Below are 15770 nucleotides of genomic sequence, written 5' to 3'. Positions count from 1 at the left end.
ATTTCAAAGGGAAGGTTTCATTTGTTATTATTAAGAAAGAGATAGAAATCCTAAGGAACGGTTTCATAGTTTATTGTAAAAGGGAAGGTTATCGTTAACAAAAGAGGCATAGAGGAGACGGGAAGGTTTCATCATTTAATGAAAATGTTCACATTACAGACTAAATAAAACGGAAACCCACAGATGATGGCACAATGGTGCTGAAACATGTTTGGGTGCTGAGAGAAAACGCTGTTTTGCATAACTGACGGACCCCACATTCTACAATTTTAACTGCAAACACGGTCAACGCATGGAGCTACAAATATAAATGATGAATATTCATAATTATTGTAATATATATCAGTATTAATAAATGAGAAGAGTAAACAACTGAAGAAACGCAACAGAAAGTCTATAAAACGCTAGCTGTTCCATTGCTATTTTATGGAGCTGAGTTTTGGATAGCAAATGAGGAATTTATAAATCGAATAGTGACGCCAGAAATGAAATACCTCGGATCAATTAATCAATGTAGACTAGGGCATAGAATAAAAAACAAGGATATCAGAAATGAGCTTACCATGTTTGCAATAGCAGAAAAAATCGTCACACATAAGCAGAAATAGAAGCAACATATAGACAGAATGCGAGAAGGCAGATAACCTGAAAAAGTCTAGGGGTAAGCGATGTAGGCCGTCCCAGGGAGTGAAAACGATAAGACGTTGAAGCCAGAATAGCTTCCTCGAACCTAGTCCACAAATTTAGTTGATAATGATGATTATTCGATTTAAAATTTGAAGGTGTGCTGGTGTACTTTTCCCGCAGACAGTTGGAGGCTTCCGCGGTGAGAAATCAAAGGTTCGTAACGACGTCTGCAACTAATGAGAAACGCAACAACGGCTTAAGTAGTGGGAAACGGCCTGGAGTAGTCAGTTATCAGCTGTTCGTGAGGAGGCTGCGAGAGGTGAAGACTGCGGAAAGCCGAAAGCTTAACCGTCGCCTGCGTGAACGCGAGTACTGGTGACTGTTTTTGGGAAAGCGACAGTATCGTGAAACAGGCTATGTTAATACGCCCTTTCCGTTTCGTGGAACTGAGCTTTCATGTGGTGTTTATGGAAGTACAGGAAGGCTAGTCAATGTTAATGCCTCGAACGTTTCGGTATTTGCAAGCTTTTGAGCGTCGCTTGCGTCAAAAATCCAGGTGACGAAATGAGCATTAGTCTTTCCCCATTAAGGATGATGAAGCTATCGCCGGCCGATTTTAATTGAAAATAATTTAATGAATGGAGGTTTAGCAGAATTTTCGTATCTGAACATTGACAGTTTCTGGGGAATGATTAACGGTTATGTAAAGCTGACTTTTCTCTGTGTCTGATCGAAATAACCTGTAGCACGTGGACTTTTTATTAAAAGGTATACAACTTTGCTTCCGCTGTTTGCCAATAGATGGGGACAAGGGTAAGTAGTGGTCGAAAGAAACAGATCGCAGACGGTAGGCAGCTAGCTTGGACCTCGGTCAACATAACCGCATTCAAGCATTAGTCGATTTGTGTCGGGATCATAAAGTTGTTCTTGATTGAAAACGTCAGCTTATGAGCCTAATTGTCATGATTTGCGGGAGGTATTACTGTTTTGTTTCAGGCCGGCCGAAGTGGCCGAGCGGTTCTACGTGCTACAGTCTGGAACGGCGTGACCGCTACGGACGCAGGTTCAAATCTTGCCTCGGGCACGGATGTGTGTGATGCCCTTAGGTCAGTTAGGTTTAAGTAGTTCTAAGTTCAAGGGGACTGATGACTTCAGAAGTTAAGTCCCATGGTGCTCAGAGCCACTTGAACCTTTTTTTTCAATATGACGAAAACAGCGCCTGAGTCTCGTCGAATGCTCTCAAGTACGTATGGTAAGGACGCTGTTAGTGAAAGAATGTGTTGTGAGTGGTTTCAACGCTTCATGAACGGTGATTTTAACGTCGTAGACCGGCATAGTGGTGGAAGAGAGAATGTTTTCGAAGATGCAGATTTGGAGACACTGCTGAGTGAAGACTAGCGTCAAACTCAAGACGAATAGGCACGATTAGTGGGAGTAACACAGCAAACTATTTCAAAACGTCTTGAGGCTATGGGTAGAAAGTAGGAACTTGGGCCCGTGTGAGCTGAAACCAGGAGACGTTGAACTGCGTTTGTGTGTTTTTGAACAGTTGCTTCAGAGGCAAAATGGAAGGGATTTCTGCATCTCATTGTGACCGGGGACGAAAAATGGGTTCATTATGATAACCCTAAACGCAAAAAATCATGGGAATATCCTGGCCATGCTTACACGTCGAGGGCCAAACCGAATAGCCACGGTTCCATGATCATGCTCTGCATTTGGTGGGACCAGCTCGGCGTCGTGTACTATGAGGTGTTAAAACCAAGTGAAACAATCACAGGTGCTCGTTACCGAATGCAATTAATGCGTTTTTGAGCAGAGCATTAAAAACAAACGGCCGCAATACGGTGAGAGGCAGGATAAAGTGATTTTGCAGCACGACAACGCTCGACCCCACGTTGCAAAAGAGGTCAAAATGTACTTGGAAACGTTAAAATGGGAAGTCCTACCCCACCCGCCGTATTCTCCGGGCATTGCTCCCTCTGACTAGCACCAGTTTAGATCAATAGCGCATGGCCCGGCTGACGAACACTTCCGATCTCATGAAGAAGTCACAAAGTGGATCGATTCGTGGATCACTTCAAAAGATGAACAATTTCTGGATTCGTACACTGCCCGAAAGATGGGAGAAAGTAGTGGCCAATGATGGAAAATACTTTGAATGATACATGTGTAACCAATTTGTTTCATTAAAGCCTCAAATATTGGTGAAAAGACGGTGGAAGCAAAGTTGTACACCCTGTAGAATTGTGTTTAATTGTTTTTTTTTGTTTTTTGTTTTTTTTGTAGAATTTGTACCTTTTTAAGTTAGAGTGTTTCAGCTACTTACAGTTGAGAGATCAGCTAGCGTCTGAAAATAGCTCTGTCGGCTATATCCAAGTCAGCTATGTAGTTTATTGGCTCTTTTTCTGTTGATGGCTCAGAGACGTCAGCTTTCAAGACGGACTTCAGTCTCGTTCAGTGAAACGAAACATATATAAATAATATACAGTGGCTTGCATCCGAGAGTAACAGAGAGAATCAAATGAAAAATGCTCAGACATCGTTGAGACTCCATTTCTAATGCTTCTACCATTGCGTCTGATTCTTCCCTTGCAGGTCTATGTTACCTCTAATTACTAATCAGATACACATGCTTTAGTAACTAGTTTTTAGAGTATCAATTTCTATACGATCTTTTGACTGGGCTCTACATCAAACAAGACTATGCCTCGCTCTTCGCTGCTCGTTATAGCGTGCGTAATGTTCACAGTGAACTAAATCGCTAAAATGAGGGCAGCAGTGGATTTGGTGTTGCTTCACTGAAACTGACGTAATCGCGCAGTCAGGATGAGACACTACATGGATGCAGTGAGCAAACAGCATAAGAATACCTGTTGTTGTGTCAGCTGTTTGTGTATATACAGTGCAGGTTCACATGCGTCGGTTTGCACATGGTAATGGGAACGTAGGATGTTTGAATAGCGTTTGATAGCAGATTGCATACCATTAACTATTCATGATCCGTCATGAGCAGTTCACGTTGGAAGGCACTTCGGAGAAATTTTCCCGATAGAGGTGTATACTCCATAGAGTACATTCCTTTCGAAATGTTTGTAACAAAACGGGAGATTACTGTGTCCACGTCCAGAAATTATCAAGAAATACTTCCAGTCTTAATATGGAAGAGTAATTGTTTGGCCATAAACTGAATTTCTTCCCCAGAGGAAATTTGGAGTGCTGATCTTAGACTTCCATTTACAGATTCATAATTTTTTTTCTCCTGTCGACGAATAACTTCATCATATTGCTATTTTTGTGCACAGGTTTGCTTATGAAACATTACTAATTAATGTGTAATCTCTGCATATGGTAATACAGAAATCGTTTTATTTTACTTTAAATTGATTCTTAGCTAATAAATTCATTTGTAATCTATCAAAATCTGAACGTTTTCTTGAAAGAAAGCGGCATTTTACACTTTTGCTGTATTAATTCCATTTGTTCACTACTAGTTTCAGCGTTTTAGGCCGTTCCCAAGTGAATTTGTGGGTCTGTAAAGAACAGAATTTATTATATTTAATATTGATATGAATGTAAACTGATATTAAATACATTCTCGTGCAGTAAAAAAGTTTCCTTTACATACTGAAAGGTCAGCGTTATTAAATTCGTGTTTTCTATTAGTTTTGCTACACAAATGCTCTTGTGTTGTTTTGACACTTTGGCTTTTACAAAAGTATTATATTGATCAAACAGTATAGCTGAACATTGACTAAACTGATAATAATTTCAAATATAGTCTATGTGTGTAACTGAGGAAAGTAAAACAAGTAGTGAGAAGTATAGTAGTTTAAAAATAAAATAAAAATAAATAGTGAAATGATATTAAATTTTAAACTTCATTTTATTATAAAGTGATTTCTGACTGGTTGTTAGCAAAATGTGAGTGAAGCTATCAATGATTTCTGCGATCTGAAGATCTGTGTGCTCATTAAGAAGTGTACGAGGTAGATTTTTTAAATGGCTTCTAAGATATCAATTTGCTTTGCTTTCTTAGCATAATGCAAAATTTGGAGCTTTTCGTTAATGTTTTTAGATGTGTATTTTTGTTCAGGAGATGTACAGCAAAGGCACTTCTAATATTACTCTTCGATTTTATGTACTCTTAAAAATTATTCGAAAGTTTCTGCCAGTTTACACGATTTACACTTTGTCACAATCGTCACATCAAATTATGTAGATGCCTGACTTATTAAATGGGTTTTTCGTATGGTGGCGTGTCTTAAATATTCCTAATGTTGTTTTTAGTATGGAAAGATATTTGCATTTTTGAATGTTTTGGCTATTGTATTAGAGCAGAGGTTGAAAAGATCGCTTCAGTTGTAAATTTCTTTATTTTCACGACTGAAGCGGTATTTTCAACCTCTGCTATAACGCTGAGTTGCGGAAGTTCTTCCAGCAGGATTGTTTTTATTGTATTAGAAATCATTCCATAACAGGGCAACACAACGAATTTTGTTTTTATATTACGATTATCGGTGGAGATAAGATTTACACTTGTGAAAGATGTTTTTCCACGCAGTTTACTTACCCTTTTCGAGATATCTACTATATATCTTGTTCTTAGTAAGTCGTATAATTGCTTGAGTGTAATACAGGATGTCCATAAAGTCCCGCTATCACTTCCTGAAATCTTTCTTAGAGCTATTAGAAATAGAGCATCCCGCTTTACTGTAAAATGTTTAGGAACTCTCAAAGTTTTTTTTTTTCATTTTATGCAAGGGTTTGAACTTGTGCCACACTCGTAGCTCTTAGAACATGAAGATGCTATTCGAGTTCTGCCCATGTAGGGTCAACGTATCGCATTCACAGTTCGGATTACGTCACCGATTCATGCACTTAAGTTAGCAGTGTCGTCCTCTGGTGTTGTATACATGCCAACCGTGACTTATCCCCTTTAGTGATCAGTATTCTGATAGGTTTCATGCAGCTCACCACGAATTTTTATCCTGCGTGATCATCCTCATCTCAGGGTACCCTACTTCCTCAATTATTTGCTGAACGTATTCAAATTTCTATCTTCCCTTATTGTTTTTGCCATCTATAGCTTTCTGTAGCACCATGGACGATGTATCTTACATCTTAAGACGTGTCCTATCGTCTTATTGCCAGTGTTATCCGTATGTTCCTTTTATTCTGTATAGAACCTCCTTTCTTCTGATCTCATCAGTTCACTAAATTCTCAACATTATTTTGTAGCATCGCATCTCAAACGCTTCGATTCTCTTCTGTTACTGTTTTCCTACAGTTCATGATTCACTTCCGTACAACGTTGGACTCCAAACGTACGTTCCCAGAGATTTCTTTCTGAAACTGAGGCTTATGTTTGATTCCAGTAGATTTCTCTTGCCCAGCAACGTCCCCTTTACATGTGCTAAATGGTTCAAATGGCTCTGAGCACTATGGGACTTAACGTCTGAGGTCATCAGTCCCCTAGAACTTGGAACTACTTAAACCTAACTAACCTAAGGACATCACACACATCCATGCCCGAGGCAGGATTCGAACCTGCGACCGTAGCGGTCGCGCGGTTCCAGACTGTAGAGCCTAGAACCGCTCGGCCACTCCGGACGGCTACATGTGCTATTCTGCTTTTTAAGTTCTCCTTGCTTTGTCCGACATGAGTTACTTTGCTTCCAAGGTAGTAGAATGTCTTACCTTTATGTGATCACCAGTTTTGCTGATAAGTTTGTAGCTACTTCTATTTCTGTTCCTCTTCATTAAATATCTTTTTTACCGAATTACTCTCATTTGATATTCTGTACTCATTAGACTGTTCATTCCTTTCAGCCGATCGTGCAGTTTTTCTTCGCTTTCACTGAGGTTATCATTAATTCTAATCTCACCACTAATCTTCCTTTTATTTCCGTTATTACGTTTTCGATGTATAGCTTGAACAGTAGGGCCAGAAGGCTACATAGATGTATTACACCATTTTTATTCATAACAATACCTTCTTGGCCGTCCTATTTTATTGTTCCTAGTTGATTCATGTACAGTTGTGTATTACCACTCTTTGTCTGTAGCTTACTGCTATTTTTCTCAGAATTTCGAACACCTTGCGCCATTTTACATTGTCGAACGCTTTTTCCGCGTCGACAAATCGTATAAGCGTCTTTTAATATTTCTTCAATCTTGCTTCCATAATCAAATGCAACATCAGAATCGCGTCTCTGATGCCATTATCCTTTCTAAAGTCTAGCTGATATTGATCTAACAGATACTAAGTTTTATTTTCAATTCTTCTGTACCTTCTTGTCAGCAGCTTGTACGAATCAGCTTTTAAGTCGACTGTGCGTTGGTTCTCGCAATTATCGATTGTTACTATCATCAGGACAGTGGCGATGATATTTATCCAAAAGTCTGACGGCGTCATACAAGTCTCATATGTTCTGCACACTAACTTGTAGTTTGGTTGTCACTTCCGCCAGTGAATTTAGGAATTCCGATGGAATTTTATCTATCTCTCTTGTTTTCATTGATGTCGAGTCTTCCAGAGCTCTTTTAAATTATCATTCTAATAATGAGTGCTTAAGTGTTTCATGTCGACCACAATCACGTCTTCAGACATATCCTCCCCCTCTTCATTTAAGTGGAATTCCCAATACAATCTTAATGTTTTCGTCTTTGCTCTTAATTTCACCAAAGAATATTTTGTTTTTTTATAAGCGATGAGTCAGTCATTCCGACGATCATTTTCAATTCCTTCACATTTTTCCTGTATCCATTTAGCCTTGGCTTCCCTGCTCTTCCTATTCATTTAATTCCTAAGTGTTTTATGTTTCTGTCTTCCTGCCTTTCCCTAGGCATTTTTGTAGGCCCTACCTCATTCTTTCGGCAATGAATTGAAGCATATCATTCTTACCCACGGATTCTCCGTAGTTACCTTCCTTGTACCAACGTTTCTCTGTCTAACATCTGTAACTGTTCTTCCACTGAACTGCCTACTCTGGAGGTCCTTATCACGGTATCGATATGATCAGGGAACTCAAATGCATCTGATCATTCCTCGGTATTTCAGTATCCAGCTTGCCCCCCACTGATGCTTTCGGGAGATGGTCTTAAACTTCAGTCTGCTCTTTATCAATACCAAAATGCGATGTGAAACTATATCTGCACATGGATACGCCTTACAATCCAATATCTGATTTCGGAATCTCTGTCTGACCATGATGATTCTTACCGTGTCTCTGGATCATCCTCGTGTGATTTTTGAGCAATTATTCGTTATTACAACCTGAAATTTACTATCGAACTCACCTTTCTCCTCTTCATTCCTAGTGCCGATCCCATATTCTGCCATAAGTCTTTCTTCTATTCCTTCCCCAACGACTGCGTTCCAATCCCTCATGGTTGTAACATTTTTATCCTCACTTACATACTGAATGACCCGCTTACTATCCTCATGTACTTTTTCTCTCTCTTCATCTGCTGCTTGCGACGTTGGCTGATCTGTCACTGTCGGCGTTGGTTTGCTGTCGAATCTGACGAGAACAACCATATCACTGAACTGTTCACAGTAAATTACTCTCTCACCTACTTTCCCGAATTGTACTTTAGTTACACTATTTCTGCTGCTGTTGATCTTACCCTATACCGGAACAGTCGTGGGGTTGAAATGACGGAAACGCCAATCAATTGAAGCATATCATTCGTTATCAACGGATTCTCCGTAGTTACCTCCCTTGTACCAACGTTTCTCTGTCCAACATCTGTGACAACCCTGTTTAGATATGTCCATTCAGTTTGTTACACCGCGGGCACTAAGGTATGTCCCGTACGAAAGTTTTGGCTCGCCGGCGGGTCTATTGGCCTGGCAACGATGGCGATATTGAGCGCCTGGTCCGTGGGTGCACTGTCTGTGCGCGTCACCAAGCGAGTCCCCCTCAGTCATTTGCGCCCTGACCTGTACCTCGGACGGATACGACCAACGAAGGACCTTACGAAAGCAACTAGAACGAAACAACAGAGTCAAGAAAACCAAACAAGACAACCACGTCTGCTCGTAAAGGAAACACGAAAGTAAATATGCTGTCTAATGCGTGGCGATATGTCCTGAGAGATACGCAAGATTAGGTTGGCAGTCTGAGCTTTTTTTTTATTGTGATTTCATTCCCCTTCCCCATATGGGAAGGGGAGGGCTGTCAGAGGCACAATCCGCCGCTCTTCAGCCGAGTGACACTACAACTAAAACAAGAATAAAATGATAGATACATAGGGAGATAAAATAGGGGAACATAAAACAGAGTAAGGGGAGAAAATGGAGGTAAAATATACACTGACATTGAGACGTTCATGGGGGACAGTTAAAAAAGTCACCAGAAACCAGAAAGTTAAAAAAAAACACAGTTGGCGATTCTTAAAACACAGAGAAGACACTGAATGCGCAGGCACAGGTCAAAAGTCGGCCACAGTGGTAAAAACACTCCAGAACAACACACTTAAAACCCACTTGGAGCACACATGACGAAGAATAAAACTGCCAGGTGGGACCTGCCGAGGGAAAAGGTCAGAGAGGATGGAAAAGGAGGGGAGAGCGTGGGGCAGCTGGGGAAGTGGCGGGATGAAGAGAGGAGGGGCATCAGTGGGTTCACAAGAGGCAGGAGACATGTGGGGCGGGAGAGGAAGAGGGAAGACAAGGCAGGAGGGAGCGCAGAGACACTGAAAGAAGGCACAAGAGATGGAGGGGGAGTAGAAGGAGGAAGCCGCTCAGGTGGAGGGAGGGGGAGGAGACGGAGCCCTGAGGAGGAGGCAGGAAGATGGGGTTAGAGTTGGGAGGAAGGGTAGACGTCAGGGCGAAGCTCATCATCTGGGAGGGGTAGAAGGTGGAAGTTGTGTTGGGAAAGGAGATGGAGGGTGTGGAGATGGAGAGAGGGCGGGACACAATGGTAAAGGTGTGGCAACTGGTTGGAGGTGGAGAGGATGGGAGAAACCGGGGGGGGGGGGGGGTGAGGGGGATAAAGATGGCGGACAATATATAGTGTGTGGATGTGTTCAAGGAAAAGGAGAGGGTGGGGGAAGGGGATGAGGTCGTAGAGGATGTGCATGGGGGATGGAAGGCGGATGCGGAAGGTGAGGCAGAGCGCATGGCATTCGAGGATTTGGAGGGCTTTATAGAACCGGGGAAGGGCGGAAATCCAAGCGACACTGGCATAACAGAGGATGGGGCGCATCAATGATTTGTAAGTGTGAAGGATGGTGGAAGGATGCAGACCCCACGTCTGGCCAGACAGGAGTTTCAGGAGGCGGAGGCGGTTCTGAGCTTTGTTTTGGATAGTAAGGAGATGGGGAGTCCAGGTGAGGTGGCGGTCGAGTGTGAGACCAAGGTATTTGAGGGTAGAAATGGTGAGGTAGAAATCATGGAGGCAGAAGGAGCGAGTAGTGCGGCCTATGAAGAATGCCTGGGTCTTGGAGGGATTAACACGGAGGAACCACTGGTTGCACCAAGCGGTGAATTGGTCAAGGTGGGTTTGGAGGGTACGTTGGGACCGTTGAAGGGTAGGATAAAGGGCTAGGAAGTTGGTGTCATCAGCGAACTGGAGAAGATGAACAGGAGAGGGAGGTTTGGGCATATCAGCAGTGCACATGAGGTAGAGGAGAGGGGAAAGGACAGAACCTTGGGGCACGCCGGCAGAGGGGTAGAAAGTATGGGAATTGGAATTGTGGATAGTCACATAGGAGGGATGATGGAAGAGGTAGGAAGCAACAAGACGGACGAAGTTGATGGGGAGAGCATAGGTCTGAAATTTGATGAGGAGCCCGGGATGCCAGACTTGGTCATAGGTGTTCTGGAGATCAAAGGAAACAAAGATAGTGGAGTGACCGGAGTTAATTTGGAGGGAAAGAAGCTTGCTAAGGTTAAGGATCTGGTCGTTGGTGGAGAAGGAAGGCTGGAAGCCACATTGGGTAAGAAGAAGGAGGCAGTGCTGGTTAAGGTGGCGGTGAACACAGCGAGAGAGGATGGCCTCGAAGACCTTACTGAACATGGAGGTGAGGCAGATTGGACGATAGGAAGAGGTATCAGAAGGGGGTTTGTTAGGTTTAGGGAACAACAGGACACGGGAAGTCTTCCACACGTCAGGGTAAAATCCAGTGAAGAGGAGGACATTGTACAGGGTAGCAAGGACAGACGGGAAGGATGGAGGAGATTCCTTGAGGTGACAGTAGGTGACGCCATCATGACCAGGGGCGGTGTTGCCTTTGGAGCGGAGGACGAGTGTGATGGGAGTGTTGATGTCTGAGGGGGGTAACCGATCCAAGTACTGGAAGCTAGGGGCGAGCAGGGGGACAGAGGTGTCAGTGCAGTCAAGGACGGTGGGGAAGAGGGAGTAATCAAAATGGGGATCGTCAGGAATGGAGAAGACCTCAGATAGGTGGGAAGCAAAATGGTTAGCCTCACTGAGGTTGTCAAGAAAGGGTCGATCGTCATTGAGGATGGGGTAATGTGGGGTGGGATGGCTTCCAGTAAGGCAGTGGAAGGCCGACCAGTACTTGGAGGAGTTGACAGAGAGGGTGGAGTTGAGGTGTGTGCATGTCTGGCGCCAGTCCCGGCATTTCTTTTCTGTAAGGAGGTTCCGGATATGTCACAGTAATTGCTTGTGGCGGGTGAGTATCCCAGTCAAGAGTGTGGAGGAAGGAGCAGTAGAGCATGTGGGATTCATGCAGAAGAAGGACGGCCTGTGGAGGAAGCGTAGGGCGGTGAGGGTGGATGAGTATGGTAGGGACATGAGCCTCCAAGCATCAGTGATGGTCTTCTGAAGGAAGGAAGAGGCATAGGTGATGTAATCAGGGTGGCGAAAGGAGAGGGGGTGGCTTTCGACCTGTAAGGCAATGGATTCCCGACAGGCATCCCAATTGGCATGGTGGTAGTCATGGACAGACTTTGGAGGGGCAGCTGGGTAGGTGGCTACAGTGACAGGATGGGTAGAGGAGATGGTGAGAAGGACAGGAAGATTGTCATTACCGACAGGATCGAGGACATCAACAGCAATGCTACCAAGGAGGTTGGGGGAATCAAGGATAACATCGAGGGTGGAGTTACTTTTAGGATGGGTGTGCTGTGGGAGAGGGACAACGTCACCATGGAGGGTGGCAAGGAACTGATGCCACCACCAAAGGGTGGCAGGGTCACGGCTGTGGATGTCGAGGTAAGCGGTGATCACATAGGTGGAGAAGGTATGGTCAACATGGGAAATGAAGTCAAAGGGGAGAGCAGCTGCGGGGCAGATATAGATAGTGGCACAGGTGACAGTGAAGGAGGAAAAAAATTGGCTGAGGAGAAGGTGTTCGGTCAGGTCATTGAGGAGGGGTTGTGGCCGGACAGGGAGATGCTGGAGATGGCCTATAGCGACCCCGCCTTGGGCTAGGGGAAGGGGATTGTCAGTGCGGTGAAAGAGATAAGGGGAGGTGTGGACAACATGATGGGGTTGGAGGAAGGTTTCATTAAGGATGAAGGAGTCAACCTGGTGCTGGGAGAGGGTATGCATGAAGAGGTATTTGTTTGCAGGGAGGGAGCAAATGTTGATGTGCCAGGAGGTTGGAGTTGGGAAGGGTGCTGGAAGGGGAGGGAGGAACTTAAACGAGGGTGTCTAGACGGGTGAAGGTAAAGTGGGCCTGGTTGTGGGAGTATGTGGCGTAGGTGTTTAAGTGGAAAACAGAGCGGGTGGCAAGGGAAATCTGCTGGAGTGTGTGGGAGCAGTGGAAGGGGTTGACGTTCTGCAGCAGAATGGTGAGGAACCGGATGATGTCTTCTGCTGTAGGGGGAGGGCAGAGGGAATTGTTAGAGTGGATGGGTGGGTCAATGGGGTGAACAGGGACAGTGAGTTCAGGGTTGGTGGGAGTGGGCTTGGCTTTGCATTTGGAGGAATAAGTGGGGTGAGGTGCATTGCAGGTGTTGCAGGACGGGGGGGGGGAGGCGACGCTGGGACACTGTTTAAGGAAGTGGGAGGCTTTACAATGGGGGCAGGTGGGTGGGTTCTAGCAGTTTTGGGTGAGGTGGTCGTTGTGCAGAAGACAGCGCTGGCAGTGGTTGGATTGAGGAGGGGAATGGGCCAGGTCAACAGGGTGGTGGCGGTTGAAAATCGGGGCTCCCTGCGTGAGGAGGTGGTCGATGGAGGAGACGGACTCTGTAAAGATACGCATGAGGAAAGTAGGGCCTGAGGAGTTCTAAATACAGCAGGCGGAGCGGACTTCCAGGGTGGGTGGGCATTCAGTTCCGCCAACATCTCAGCCTCCATGACCACAGGGCTGAGTTTTGTGATGATGGTGGTGAGGGTTGGCAGATAACGAGGCAGTGGGGGTTGATGAGGAGAGGAGAATGTAAGGAATGGGGTGAGGGATGCGTGGGGCACAAAGGTGATGCAGGGAAGGCACCGGAGGAGATCGGTATGGAAGGAGGGAGAGGGAGACTTGATGAGAACAGTCTCTGCGAGGGATACGTTGGGTGATGGGTTCACTGGCAATGTACTTCTGGATTTCAAGGGTGATGGTGTGGGCATCCAGGAATTTCAGATCAGGGTTGGCTAGGACAAAGGTATACAGGGAGGGAGCTGGAGAGGAGGGAGGTGGGGTGGTATCCATAGCGAGGTCAGCGGGAAGTGGGGTGGGCAGTGGCTTTTTGGATGAGTGAGTAGAGGAGAGGTCGCCACTGGGCCGTTTGGAAGATTTTTTGGCGGGTGTTGCCTGGGAGGAGGGATGAGGGTCTGGATGGATGGTGAGGTGGTGGGAGGCAGAGCTCTCCTGTGAGGCAGTAGCACCAGATGAGAGGGTAGGGCACTATGTGGCGGCGACTGTGGCGCGGCGGGCGGTGACTCGGGCAGGGGAAACAGCGGCAGTTGCAGGGGGGAGAGGGGGAAAGTCGTCTCGGCGGGCGACGTAAGCTGGAGGGGGGATGCGAGCAGGGGCAGAGGCAGGAGAAGGAGCGGCAGCAGGTGCAGGAGCCAGGCTGAGCGACAGGCAGGCGCTTAAGTACTCTATCGGGGATGCCACTATTGGACACTGCAAACACATGTTCCACTGCGGCGCCCTCACTCGTAATGTGGGCCAGGAGGCGCTCACCACCACAGCTTATGGCGCGATTGTGCAGAGACCTCTAAGGGTCCTCGACGTCCATCACGTTTGGCAGGGATTCAAATTCCGCGGCGTGTGGTACCAGATCCATTCCCCCTGAAACTTGTGCATAGGGGCGAAAACGCCCAAGATGGTGCTGAAGTGGGCAGAAGTGGGAGGAGGAGCTGGGCTCATCATTCGCTATTGGCGAGGAGGAATAGAGGCCCAAGGTATCCATAAGAGCTGATACAGACTCCAGAGCGGGGGAGGGAGCCGTCGATGCACCCGGAGGCAGAGAGGGCCGGCGGTAGGCCCTCAGCGAGACAGAAACTAGGGGCATGAACGGTGACTCGAGGACCACATCCGCACCTGAAGGAGGTAGGGATAGAGGCGGCGGGCGAGTCCCGTGGACGCACACAGGCGGAGCTGATTATGATGGCGGCATCTTGATGTCTGCACCGACGCCACACGCCGCCCATGGGCTGCGACGACTGTGGCGGGTGTACTACCCGCCTTGTGCCCATACTAGCGTGCCCACATGGCCATGCCAGAGGCGTACTACTGCGAGGGCCGGGAGTGGGGGTGGGAGGAGGATGGCATCAGCAAATGGAGCAGGGTCTGCGGCTGAAGCCCATGAAGGAGCTCCACTGGACTGCGTCTGTCAATGGGCATTGTGCGATAGGTACTCAAGAACAGGGTGAGGGCCGACGTGGTTGGAGATGTGTTGACTGTTGTTTAAAAGTGTGGACAAGCCTCCCCGCCATGCCATTGGACGAAGGGTGGAAAAGGGGTTACGGATATGTTTGATACCATTGGCCTGACAGAAGTCATGGAAGGAGGACGCCATGAATTGGGGACCATTATCGGATACCAATGTGTGTGGCAGACCCTTGATGGCGAGGACCTGGGCTAGGGCCGTGAGTGTAGCCTACATGGTGCTGGATGCCATTCGGACAACATATGGGTATTTGGAGTAGGCATCAACGATGAGTAACCACATGGACTGGAAAACCAGGCCTGCAAAATCGATATCGATGCTATCCCAGGGCTGGCGAGGTACATGTCAGGGCGCAAATGACTGAGGAGGACTCGACTGGTGACACGCACAGACTGTGCACCCACGGACCAGGTGCTCAATATTGCCATCAATGCCAGGCCAATACACATGCCGGCGAGCCAAAACTTTCATACGGGACATACCTCAGTGCCCGCGGTGTAACAAACTGAGCACCCAAAGCCACAAAGTTGGTGGGATGACCACCCAATGGGCATCTGACTCTGTGGCCAACAGAAGGACATCATCGACTGCAGAGGGCCTCTGGGACAGGTGGCGCCAGGGGCTAAAATCGGGCTGCATCCGACAAGTGACGTAGGATGGCCACCTGAGGACCACGTAGTTGAGAACCTGCCACAAGACAAGGTCGCGTTGGGTAGTCGAACCTATGTGAGCAGCCATAAGAGGCAAACTGTCCAGCGCATCCCGGCGGGCGGAATTAGTGTGAAAGCAGAGGACATCCTGTTGGTCAGAGGCAGAAGTGGTGCCTGCTGGGAGATGAGACAAAGTGTCCGAGTTAGCATGGTGGGCAGTGGGCTTATACCAGATGGTGTAAGTGCAATTACGTAAAAACAATGCCCAACGCTGGAGACATTGAGCCGTCTGCTCTGGAAGGTGAGAGTGTGGTCCGAAAAGTGTAACCAATGGTTTATGGTCCATCTGGAGGGTTAACTTTGCCCCAAAGAGATAGGTGTGAAATTTTTGGACACCAAACAAGATCGCCAGAGCCTCCTTTTCAATCTGGCAGTAGTTCCGTTGTGCTGGGGTCAACGTCTTAGAGGCATAAACGATGGGCTGTTCGGAGCCATTGGCATCCCAGTTCGCAAGAACAGCCCCAGTGCTGTACGCCGTTGCATCATCCGCCACAACTAAGGGGCGGTCCGGAGAAAAGGGAGTAAGACAAGGTGCAGACTTCAGCATCGCCCTTAAATGGAGAAAAGCCTGGACACAGGCAGGGGTCCAATTAAAGGGTATCCCTTTGCGACGCAAGTGATTGAGG

This window comes from Schistocerca piceifrons, chromosome 7 (genome assembly GCF_021461385.2).
Source record: "Schistocerca piceifrons isolate TAMUIC-IGC-003096 chromosome 7, iqSchPice1.1, whole genome shotgun sequence".
NCBI classification, from domain to species: domain Eukaryota; kingdom Metazoa; phylum Arthropoda; class Insecta; order Orthoptera; family Acrididae; genus Schistocerca; species Schistocerca piceifrons.
The sequence above is the reverse complement of the archived record's forward strand: the minus strand, read 5'-3'. Positions refer to the sequence as shown.